Source organism: Lissotriton vulgaris, chromosome 4_2, assembly GCF_964263255.1.
Source record: "Lissotriton vulgaris chromosome 4_2, aLisVul1.2, whole genome shotgun sequence".
Classification (NCBI taxonomy): Eukaryota; Metazoa; Chordata; class Amphibia; order Caudata; family Salamandridae; genus Lissotriton; species Lissotriton vulgaris.
In genome coordinates this window covers 12,643,556-12,657,045 of record NC_141692.1, presented here as the reverse complement: position 1 = coordinate 12,657,045, position 13,490 = coordinate 12,643,556, and the positions used below count along the sequence as shown (strand labels likewise).

General features: G+C 43.2%; 1 protein-coding gene across 1 annotated transcript in view; it reads right to left on the bottom strand.

Annotated features, from left to right (window-relative positions):
* The window catches only part of LOC147718128 (uncharacterized), a 176,130-nt gene that overhangs the window by 36,471 nt on the left and 126,169 nt on the right, over positions 1 to 13,490 (bottom strand). The gene's annotated exons all lie outside the window — the stretch shown is intronic.

Here is a 13,490-nt window from a genome sequence, read left to right as displayed (position 1 = left end):
GTTTCAAATTCCATCTATCCTCGAAGACCCTTAGCGTTCAGCCTCACTAGCCGGCCCATGCCCTGTGAGAAAAAATACATCCCCTTGTGCCGACAAAGCTATTAAAAGCTCGGCCAGCCTTTCATTAGGGACCAGCCCCGGCACGCTCGAAGCGGGCTTGGAATTTACTGAAACCACATCGACGCAAGTATAAACCATGCGATCCGATCGCTCTGACAGCACCCATACGGGCCTGACTCACAGCGTTTCTAAACCTCCAACGAAAACCTCACTGTCAAGGCGGTGTTATGGCTGGATTTTCTGAGTAGGTGGGATCTGCCCCCAGGGGCCCCTCCAACCCAGCCAGAACGTACTCACCTTCCCTCCTCAGGACTCCTCTATCCAGGCACCTGGTACCTACCTGAGGATGGGGAACTCGCAATATACAAGCTCATATTATTAAAAACACCACTAAATCTATAGGGATACTAAGAATACTCACTGATTACTAGGGATATCCATACCCTACACCACACTTATTCACATCAGTTGGTCTCGCGGCCACCCTGACCCAGACCGGTCTACCCTAGGGCAGATATTGCGCACAATCCGGTGCGACTACACACGGGCCTGCAGAACCCAATGCTCCCTTTTCCAAACTGTTCGCAATCCTGCGAAAGTAAGCGCCAGTATCCTCCCTGGCGTTCTCACTTATTCAAGCCACAATCCAGTGGGTATCGGCACTGGTCTCCCACCCAGTGTTCTCATTAACGCCGCATATCACATTCCTATGAACACCTATACATATATATATATATATTGGGAAGTCTCTTCACTAAGGGTCTGCTACTACAATAATATTAATATCTCAGTTGTCTACTCGGGATGAAACTACAATAATAACTTTGAATATAGTTCCAGATTATAGTGTACTCCCTGCTCTTGGCATCAAAGGTCCACTCACTCCCTATTTATGTGATCACCACTTACCTGATTGGGATTACTCATCCATTCACGTGCCTAGCAAACACCTAGGAGCTATATTTACCTTCAGTGAACAAGAATAGGGGCTACACACCAGTTTGGTATAAACTGGGGGTTGTTTTATTACAGCAATATAAACATTTATACAGATCTAACAAAGACTATAGGTAGAACACACCGCTTGAAAGAGAAGGATTACACATAACAGGAACACTCCGCTGAAAGGGAAAAGATTAGACATAAAGTGTAAGTGTAGCTAATGTGATGAAAACAATATCACCTGATTAGTGTGAAGTCTTGTTCTAGCTGTCATCTGGGTTCCTCTCTCGTCTGTGCCTTGGCTCATCTCAGACTCTCTCTCTCTCCTGCACTCTTGGGTACACCTCTGCGCTGATCACTCTGTCTCTGGACTCCTCTCCCCCACACGAACTGTCTCTCCACCTTCCGTCTTCAATCTTAATGGTTCCTGCCGCTCTGATCACCGTTCATTCCACTAGCTTATTCACTCTGTCTCTGCGCCAATGTCCAATTAACTCCATCTGCTCCCATAGGTTAGTCCACGAGCTCTCCTCTATCTCTTTTAAAAGGCATTACTTCAGACTCCAGCTATTCACACCTCCTCCTGATAAGCAACTGCTTCTGACTGCTTCCTTCAGTTCCAGCTCACTATTCAACTCAGCTCTTCTCCAGCTTGAACCCTCTCTCTCTCTCTGCCAACTCCACTCCACTGCTCGACTCTCTGCTGGACTCTCTGGCTGACTCTCTCCTCGACTCCCTCTCTCCTCGACTGACTGACTCCGCCTCTGCACTTCACTGATATAGAATGCTGTTTCCTCATGGAAAGTTCCAGCCATCAGCCCGCCGCCTACCAGGTCTCTGCATCACTTCGCATCAAGGACACACACCCAGCTGGCCAGCCTTTTGTGGTGTCTTCAACACAGAGAATAATACAGCCTACCGATAAGGGCTGGCCCAGACCGGTTCTCTCCAAGTGAAAAACAGCCTTAACTATAAACTTCGCCTTTGCCCTGAAAAGCCTCCCAGTTTCATCAAAATGGAGTCTCTCTAGCTCTAGGCCTGTAGGCCTGAAAAGGGGTGAAATGCTCCTTAGCTCTGTCAGAATACCTACATAAACCATACCAATATGTCTAATATGTCAAAGCCAATAGGCAATAGACAGGTTAAAGTCAAGAATAAAGGCATATTAAGCAGCTATCCTCTTCTAGATCTGGAAAAAAGGGCTTAAAAGGGCCAACACAGGCTAAGAATACCTATACTAGATGCGAGCAAGACTAATGATCTATATCACTGCTAAATAAAGCCAAAAACTCTGCCATTACATTGCACCCTAGATCCTTATCTTGCGAGCATCTTATAAACAACAACAACCATCAAAACAAACATCAACATAATCTATCCAACATAGGCTAAGAATACCTATACTAGATGTGAGCAAGATTAAGATCTATATCACTGCTAAATATCTCTGCCATCCACCCTTAGATCCTTATCTTGCGAACATCTGACAAACAATAACATCTAAATAAACAAACATCAACACAATCAATCAACAAATCAAAACCTAAAAAAAAAACTCCCTAAAAAGAATGACAACTTAAGAAAATTCCACCTGAAACTCAATTGTAGGGAATAGAAACCTAAAAACAAATCAAAGCACCCTTGACTTGAATGCTGAAACATATCTGAGATTGGATCTGATAACAACAGAAACTAACCAAAGCATCCTCAAACTAAATGTGCCTCAACTTCTAATGATAACTGGTGAAATCTAGTGATGTAGGGACTTATGTGTTGAATGAAAACAGCAAGGGGCCTAAATGGGGCCTACTTCGGACAACTTAAGGCTAAATGAGGCCTACCTACTATTGTCAACTTAAGGACTAAATGTGTTTCAACTCCTAATGAGAAAATAAGAAAGGTCCTAAATGAGCCCTACATACTATAGGCAATTTAAGCTAATGATGACTCATGAAACTATTAGTGTAGGGGCCTGTTTGTGGGATGAAAATAACAATAGGCCTAAATGAGGCCTACCTGCTGACATTTGTCAATTTAAAGTGAAATCTGAGAAATAAACATGACAAACTGTGTCAAGGTTTGGGCAAACATTAATACATAATCATACTAAAAGACACACCACCCAAAACAATCCAAATTTTAAGGTAACCACCCTTTGATCAATCAAGGTGAAAATGTAAGAACAGTAAAAAAAAACCCCATGTCTACAAGATAGCTGGTATAACATCAAGCTTAGAACAACAAAAAACATTTTAAATCACACGGTAGAACACATGTGCGCACCATCATTGAAAAAAGTCCTTCATTGAAATCACGCAAAAACTGTTTTGAAGAAAACAGAAAAACTATAATAGGTGACATATTATTTTTTGCTTTAAAAGTGGGGCCTGCTTGTCCAAGGGATTATTTATGAAATCTTTTTTTAAAATTCTGTCCAAAAGTCTTCAGTGTAGGCCACCACCCTGCATCCTCGGTATCCGGACACTTCCTCCAATGCGGCCATCCATTACCCGGTCTGGTCTGGTCTGGTTCCATCATCCAAAAATAATAAACTAAAATAAAAACATGAAAGTAAAAAGCTAAAACAATAAAAGGAGTGGGAGGGGAGTGGGCAGACGCACGCACGCACCACATCCCAGCAACCTAGGAACAAGAGAACAAGTATCATTATTCTTGTAAAATAAAATTTTCCATTTAAAAAGCACCCCGGGTGCCTTTCATTATTGAAAAGAAAATATCCTAATTAATTAAAAACATTCAAAATTTAACTTTTAATAAATTTGCGCAGGGCCTAACATACCCTAATCCTTCCTAAGCCAGTCCCACCCTTCAGAGCAGGAGCCAGGCTACAGTGTGAAAAAATTTGGATTACCGCCAGATGATGAGCTCACAGCATCAGCAGGGCACTGCAAGCCTCCCATTTCCCTGGTCAGAGAAGCCCGCCCAGGCCCATCACGACTAACTAACTCCAAGGGAAGAGCCAGGTCACCCAGCCCTTAAATAAACAAGCCGTTCGCGGAAGAAAATTGAACTGTAGCCAATCATAACAAACTGGGACGTGATCGAAACTTGCAGAATGAAAAAACTCGTCTGCACAGACCAGCTGGTCTGCCAAGGTCGAAAAACAAATTTCTCATGCCTTATTTTCTAACTAACGGAAGCTAGAATTTAACAAAAAACAATTCTGTTACAGTGTACTGCCAATTAAAAAAGCTCCAGTTTTGAAAAAGACTTTTGTCCAACTAATTCAGCTAAAGGCAAGACACTTAAAATATGGGCACTTATTTAGAAAGGGGCAACTACCTTTGGCACACAAGATTATACATTCTGCATTTGGGAAAAAAAACGAAGTAACATGGTCCATTTGTCAAAGAGAAATAATTTGTAAAACAACATAAAATGCAGATACATTTCAACATTGTATTTAATGTAATGTTATGCTGACACATTTATAAAAGCATACATTTTAATTCACATTTGGGAAAATAATAATGTTACATTTTAACACTTTTTTCTTTCAAAGGCACATGGTTGCCATCCACTAATTAAAAGCACATGTTATCATGCACTATCGGGCAAGATTCATTATACTGAACCCGTCATTATTGCAACCAGCACATTCCTGTCTAGATGGAAACCCCTCACAGAAATAATTAATGAAAATAGCTCGTAGCGTGCACTCTAACGGGCTATCTTTTTAACATTTCACTCATTTTAAAAGAACACAGCTTTCTCCGTAACGTTGATTTATAACCACATCAGTTCCAAGGTGAACCCACACAAATTCGTAGACGCATTTCAAAAGGAATGTGAAATGAACAGAACCCTTCTCAAAACACAAGATGTTACCTTCCCGTCAAGAAACTGACAAAGCACGTAGGCAGACCAAGGAACCAAACAAAAAGTGAAAATCAAACCATCAAATAATCCTTAAAATAATTCACTGACTTTTATAGTCAGGTCAGATAACCATGCATGTTGACAGCATGTAAAAAATAAAGGCTGCCATCTCAACTCAAAATATTAACCCTTTGGCAGCTCAAGCAGAATCATTTCCCAACGTCCATTGATACATGGGAAAATCATTAGCACATTTCTTCACGTTTACAAATGACACGTACACATATTTTCAAAAACGTTATCCCCAAGCACCCGAGAGAGATCCAGCTCTCTCCTGCCAAACGTAATGATAACATGCCCTGTCCAAGCCATGACCACATGGCGCTATTCACAAGCCATATTTACAAGACAAGCCTTTCACAAACAATGTATCCAAGGCGCATTGCACAAGGAACACAATAAATCAACATGAGAACATGCACCTCACAAATCACAATAATATGGCGCTATTCACAAGTCATATTTACAAGGAGCTATATTCAAAGAACTCCACAGATCATATTACAATGAACATATTTCACATTGCACAGCATAAGCAGATGCAGCAAGCAATTGAATAGGCAATTTAAAAGCATTTTTTACACACACTTATACAATTGGACCATCACAAAGATGTAACTGGCTTCCTCATGTAATGCCATCCTTCAACTCTGACAGTTTAAACACCAAGATGAAAACCATTCCTTCCACCCTGAATAAACCAAATGCCATGATGTAATGCAATCTCCTCACGCTGCAACTGTTCAAGCCAATAGGTCTAACAGGCTACATAAACTGCAACATTACGCCAGATGGAACCAGCGTTCAGGGCACTCCCACACAACACATAGGCAACTCTCTAAACACATGGCCAGGCACACAGGTTTCGTAAACTGTTCGACTACGCCAGATGTTATGTCTGGCGCTCAGGGCACTCCCACACAACACATGGGCAACTCTCTAAACACATGGCCAGGCACACAGGTTTCGTAAACTGTTCGACTACGCCAGATGTTATGGCTGGATTTTCTGAGTAGGTGGGATCAGCCCCCAGGGGCCCCTCCAACCCAGCCAGAACGTACTCACCTTCCCTCCTCAGGACTCCTCTATCCAGGCACCTGGTACCTACCTGAGGATGGGGAACTCGCAATATACAAGCTCATATTATTAAAAACACCACTAAATCTATAGGGATACTAAGAATACTCACTGATTACTAGGGATATCCATACCCTACACCACACTTATTCACATCAGTTGGTCTCGCGGCCACCCTGACCCAGACCGGTCTACCCTAGGGCAGATATTGCGCACAATCCGGTGCGACTACACACGGGCCTGCAGAACCCAATGCTCCCTTTTCCAAACTGTTCGCAATCCTGCGAAACTAAGCGCCAGTATCCTCCCTGGCGTTCTCACTTATTCAAGCCACAATCCAGTGGGTATCGGCACTGGTCTCCCACCCAGTGTTCTCATTAACGCCGCATATCAACGACGACCACATTCCTATGAACACCTATACATATATATATATATATTGGGAAGTCTCTTCACTAAGGGTCTGCTACTACAATAATATTAATATCTCAGTTGTCTACTCGGGATGAAACTACAATAATAACTTTGAATATAGTTCCAGATTATAGTGTACTCCCTGCTCTTGGCATCAAAGGTCCACTCACTCCCTATTTATGTGATCACCACTTACCTGATTGGGATTACTCATCCATTCACGTGCCTAGCAAACACCTAGGAGCTATATTTACCTTCAGTGAACAAGAATAGGGGCTACACACCAGTTTTTTATAAACTGGGGGTTGTTTTATTACAGCAATATAAACATTTATACAGATCTAACAAAGACTATAGGTAGAACACACCGCTTGAAAGAGAAGGATTACACATAACAGGAACACTCCGCTGAAAGGGAAAAGATTAGACATAAAGTGTAAGTGTAGCTAATGTGATGAAAACAATATCACCTGATTAGTGTGAAGTCTTGTTCTAGCTGTCATCTGGGTTCCTCTCTCGTCTGTGCCTTGGCTCATCTCAGACTCTCTCTCTCTCCTGCACTCTTGGGTACACCTCTGCGCTGATCACTCTGTCTCTGGACTCCTCTCCCCCACACGAACTGTCTCTCCACCTTCCGTCTTCAATCTTAATGGTTCCTGCCGCTCTGATCACCGTTCATTCCACTAGCTTATTCACTCTGTCTCTGCGCCAATGTCCAATTAACTCCATCTGCTCCCATAGGTTAGTCCACGAGCTCTCCTCTATCTCTTTTAAAAGGCATTACTTCAGACTCCAGCTATTCACACCTCCTCCTGATAAGCAACTGCTTCTGACTGCTTCCTTCAGTTCCAGCTCACTATTCAACTCAGCTCTTCTCCAGCTTGAACCCTCTCTCTCTCTCTGCCAACTCCACTCCACTGCTCGACTCTCTGCTGGACTCTCTGGCTGACTCTCTCCTCGACTCCCTCTCTCCTCGACTGACTGACTCCGCCTCTGCACTTCACTGATATAGAATGCTGTTTCCTCATGGAAAGTTCCAGCCATCAGCCCGCCGCCTACCAGGTCTCTGCATCACTTCGCATCAAGGACACACACCCAGCTGGCCAGCCTTTTGTGGTGTCTTCAACACAGAGAATAATACAGCCTACCGATAAGGGCTGGCCCAGACCGGTTCTCTCCAAGTGAAAAACAGCCTTAACTATAAACTTCGCCTTTGCCCTGAAAAGCCTCCCAGTTTCATCAAAATGGAGTCTCTCTAGCTCTAGGCCTGTAGGCCTGAAAAGGGGTGAAATGCTCCTTAGCTCTGTCAGAATACCTACATAAACCATACCAATATGTCTAATATGTCAAAGCCAATAGGCAATAGACAGGTTAAAGTCAAGAATAAAGGCATATTAAGCAGCTATCCTCTTCTAGATCTGGAAAAAAGGGCTTAAAAGGGCCAACACAGGCTAAGAATACCTATACTAGATGCGAGCAAGACTAATGATCTATATCACTGCTAAATAAAGCCAAAAACTCTGCCATTACAGGCGGGAAAGGAAAAAACTTAAAAACAATCTAAAAAACAAAGCTAATTGAAAAGAAGATCGGGGCTCGAGGGGTTAGCGGCACTCAGTCTACCAGGTAATAAACCAAGGGGTCTCCCCTACTTCCCATTTTCAACCCACCTGTAAAACCCAAAATAAAAAACATCGAGAAAAGTAAGCCCCCGCTGGCTCAATGGTCATTAGGGAACAGCCCGGGTCACCCCCCCTGGGCAGTTCCGGGATCACAAGAGCCCCAGAAGCACCCACCTCAACCACAGTAAACATATTACTGCCAAACAAATCTACAGGAATAAGTACCAAAGACCACAGCGCTGGGAACCAGAATAAACCTGTACACATCACTGAAGCAATAATGGAAGACCGGAATATTCCACCTCAACCCCAGATAATAGCAGAAATCAAGAACACGGATCTTCACAGCCCAATAGTGGGCACTGCCACAGACCGCAGTGCATCCCATCAATACCAGGGAGAGAGGGCTCAGAGGCCAACATTACAACGTGGTCCCAGGAATCCATTAGGAATGCAATTTTTAAGGAAGCCAACTAATTTGAAAACTGGGGCATTGAAATGTGGATTCCCACCCAACAAAAATACCCCCACGTCCTTCTCCCACAGGCCCCTGCGAAACAGCTTACCAGTATACTGAAGGGGTCCCGGGGCGCAACCCATGCCTGGCTTCCAGAAGCGTCGAAAGCTGACAATCTCCTAAACATTGCATGCTATAAAAATCAACGTATGATAAGCTGCAAATTTAACTACCCTGTCCCCCATGTCAACGACATGCGCTACGGAGACTTAGTCCCAGAGTCGTCAATTAACTTTGCCCAACAACAGCGATCCTCCTAACAAGAACACCAACTGGCCCGATTCCAAACTAACTATCACATCTTGGAACACGAGCGGGCTAAAGTCAACCCTTGCTTCAAAATCAGCCGTTGAATTCCTGAACAAAAGCGACATAATTTGTAATCAGGAGACCTTGTCTCTATCCCCATCGCCTTTGCTTGGTTATCATGAACTTTTTCAACCGGACGCTAAGGTCAATTCTTACGGAAGACCCTCAGGGGGCCTCTCCATTTTCATCAGTCACAGGTGCAAGTTAACGGCTACCCCTGTCACTCGGAACCTGACGGCAGGGCAGACGGTTCTGATTAACGGTCTGTCTTTTTCATACAGGGCATGCTTTATCCTCCTAATTAACATTTATCATAATACTGCAAAAACCGCAAAATCAACTACAATGGATCTGATGATAAAACAACTGGAAGACCTTCTAGCATAATTTGCATCCACGGAGGTACTACTACTAGGAGATTTCAACATCAAAGACATGCATTCAATGGTCTCTTGGCAAAGAAAAATAAGGAGCAAGAAGCGATGATCACTTTTCTAACAACCCATAACTTCCGCTCGGCTCAGCAAATCTCGCTGGAACTTGCACCCTGATGGCCATTTCTTGCCAACATTCAGGAGAATCTCAACCATTGACTACATCTTTCTTTCCCCGCTTCGGGGTAATCGTCTGGCTAGGATGGAAATTCCCTATTGTTCTGAGAGTGACCATAACCCCATAGTGGCAACACTGAACCTGCAAGTGCAAGTCGCCCTCAAAACGACAGATGTGGGGCATTCAACGCGAGCTGAATTGCACACTATGATTAGAAGAATCAAATGGGACTCACGGGGATCTGCCAAGGTGGGAACCTGGCTCAAGGGCGAAACGCGTAACATCAGACATAGTGCCCCGACAGAATCACACCACCGGTGGGATAACTCCATTGCTAAGCTACAGGATCTCCTGACCGGGCCCGTGGTCCATCATAGAACATTCGGACCACATCCAAAGCAAACCCATGAGCCATTGTTAGCCTCTCAAAGAAAGACCCTCAGGAAGGCCGTCCGCCAGCACAAACTGATTGGAACCGTGCACACCGCCAAAAAGGTGGCACTGCTGCGGACGACCTACAAGAAATCCCTATGGGAGACCAAGAGACTCAAAGAACAGTCAGAGTGGGTAAAATTTTTTGACCTTATCAAGAGCAAAAGTCAGTCCCAGTTTTGGGATTATATGAACAAACTCCGCTCCACCAACAAGACGAGAGGAAATGCTTTCTGTGAAGAAGCCTGGGCCCTGCATGTGTCCGATCTTTATCGCAGTGACCCTGGCGACCCTGCAGTGATAGAACTAAGAGATTGTGCCGCTTCCATTCAAACAGAAACTTTAGAACTGACCACTGCAGCCGAGGCCACAAGCATTTGCGAGCCACGAAAAAAGACGGAGCTCCAGGGCCCAACGGTCTCCCAGCCGCGTTATTTAAATGCGCCCCGGAAGAGTAGGCGAACCTTCTGACTCCCCTATTTAACAACGCTTTCAGCACAGGCCAGCTCCCAGACTCTTGGTTAGGTTCGACTCTATGCCCCATATTCAAGAAAGGTGACCCTGCGTCACCGGCTAACTATCGCCTCATTGCCCTATTAGACCTGGAGGCAAAGGCATACGCTCGATGTCTTCTTCGGTTGCTTGAAAAATGAGTTGAAGAAAATAACATAATACCATACTACCAAACTGGGTTCCGGGCATCGGCCTCCACAATAGACAAAATCATTACTCAAGCCGCTCTGAGTCAAAAAGCAGCACAAAAAACCCATCTTCCACTATATTGCTGCTTTATAGACTACAGCGCGGCATTTGATAAAGTGTCTCGGAACATCTTGTGAGGAAGCTGAACAAATGGGGGATCCCGCATGACCTACTAGGTGAACTAATTTACCTGCATAAGAACAAGTTGGTGCGAATTAAAACCAGCCCAAAGACACTTTCTTCAAGAATTGCCGTCGAAGATGGGCTAAAGCAAGGTTGTGTTCTTGCCCCGCTGCTGTACAATCTCTACACAGCCGACCTCGGTACATTCCTGGAGAATAGTAGCCTTCTCCCACCAAAATTGGGACCAGCTAAAAAGCCTCTTCACATATTGCAATATGAAGATGATATTGTAATAATGGACCAAGCAAAATCGGGTCTCCAACGGGCATTAAGTATGCTTCATACATATAACTCCGCCAATGCCCTGAAAATCAACCAAACAAGAGTGCCTCTCACTTTTCAATTATAGCCAAAAATCAAGGCAGGTTGAAGACGCTATTTGTCGTTTTCAACACGGTACTTTTATTTATACCAGTTACACAACGTATGATAAGCAGACAAAGACATGTACAGAACATCAATTTTAAACAAATTATGAATTATTCATTGCAACAAATTGTCAAAATTAAACGTGGACCTGAATGTGGTCAACAGATAGAAACATTAAACATATGTGACAAAGTACATAGTGCAACACATATTTACATCAGTGCAAGGTTTGATTAAAGCAAAAAACTAGCAAAGAAAGGAAAGATTAGAAAAAAGGAGCGCGAAAATGAAGTCGAGACTCTATTTTATCGTCAGCAATGGCTTGAATTTGAATTGTCCTTTTCTAATTCGCCAATTTCTATCTGTTGACCACATTCAGGTCCACGTTTAATTTTGACAATTTGTTGCAATGAATAATTCATAATTTGTTTAAAATTGATGTTCTGTACATGTCTTTGTCTGCTTATCATACGTTGTGTACGACAAATATTCAACAAACTATAAAAGTAACTGGTATAAATAAAAGTACCGTGTTGAAAACGACAAATAGCGTCTTCAACCTGCCTTGATTTTTGGCTATAATTGAAAAGTGAGAGGCACTCTTGTTTGATTACTATATTTAGGCCCAGCCTCCTCACTTGTCCTCTAAGGGCCAAGCTCCCCTTGTTCTGTCTGAAAATCAACCAGGCAAAGACGAAGGTACTGGTATTTGGCAGATGTAAGAACAAGAAATGGTTGGCATGGAACATCGGGCCCGCCAGGATTAACACAACAGTAAAATATAATTACCTGGGAGCCTGGTTCAACGAGACGTCCAGGCCTACAGCTCACCTAGCAGCTTTGCAAAAGAGAGCAGGCGCAATTACATACTCCCTGACCCGGCTGAACCAAACTTTGAGCAGCCCCTCTGCAGAAGCCATCCTGAAGGTGGCTAAAGCTACTTTACTTCCTACATTAACTTACGGACACCAGGCCTTTCCTGGAGCATGATCCTCCAGTCTTGAGCTCGCCCAAATCTCCACCTGCAAAAAACTTTTCCATCTGCCAAGTTTTATTCAGCGGGCAAGACTACGATTGGAGCTGGGCCTACAAAGACAATCTCTTCACTGCGAGGCCGATATCCTGAAATATTTTATTAGGACCCTAAAAGCAGGTGATAACACTCTTAAATTCCAGCTGAAATGAATCCTGTCTATTCCTGGCAATCCCTGGAATACCCAGATTATAAAGGCCATAAGAGTGTTAGAGATTGACAAGTCAACACTCCCCTCAGTCACTATCCCATACTCGGCCTGGAAAAGCACCATCAAGAAGCAAGTAAAACTTATTTCTCAGTCCATGGATCTGCAGGCTCTAAAGTCATCAACCATTCTGCTCCCCTTGAACTCTTCGTATCTTCTTGGGTGTCCACAAGCATACTGCCAGGGAAACTTAAGCAAAGTGGCTCGGAAGAACATAATGTTTATGCGACTTCTAGGCTTGCGCTCGACGGCCTTCAACAAATGGGCCCCAACAAGCGAGGGGGGGGGCTTGCAGGCTGTGTAAATACCACTCCGAATCATGGCTGCATCTCCTGTGCTGCTGCCCGGCACTAGCAGCCCCCAGAAAGTCCCTTTTGAAACCCTTGTTCTTAAAATGGGGTGCTAGGACGTGCTGGGAGGCCTCGGCCTTGTGCTTTACATCTACTGACATTCAAGTGCTCGCTAGGTTTGGAAAATTTATGAGACTTTTGGACAATCTTTTATTACCTCCCCTGGGTACCATGCTTCTCCCCCCTCCCCCTCCCCCTCAAAGACTCATTACAGACTTTTTTCGTCCTTTGGCCCAGTACTTTCTGTCTTAACTATTTTATCCGGCCAAGCATAGCAAAAAGCTCGCATAGGGAACTATAATGCTGCTCTTCAATAAGCATATTGGTCTCTAAGCCTTGAAAATTGTTCTTTAGCCTTGTTTTTACTTGATAAATGTGCTAAAAGCTAAATTTTATACTCGTGCTAAAGTAGATTTTGTATAGCAATGGTTTTATGTAACTGTGCTAAATTATTAAAAACATGAAACTTGAGACTACTATTCCAACTCCAGTGAGTGCAACAGTAGGGAAAGTGCTGGATCTCACAACAATAAAAAACAAAAATGAGAACATTTTTATTAAATTTTATTTCCAATATTAACATGATAAATATATATATACATTTAAATATAGTATTATTAACAAATATAATTACACATTAATTAACACTATAATATCCAAAATACACACCTACACACAATACACACGTACAATGAATTGCAGAATTAACATAAATAATTACTAATTAATTAATGGAAATCAATGTATAAATATGTATTATTAATCAAGAATAAAAAAATACTTACCACCTTTCACACCATTTACACATATAAACACCACA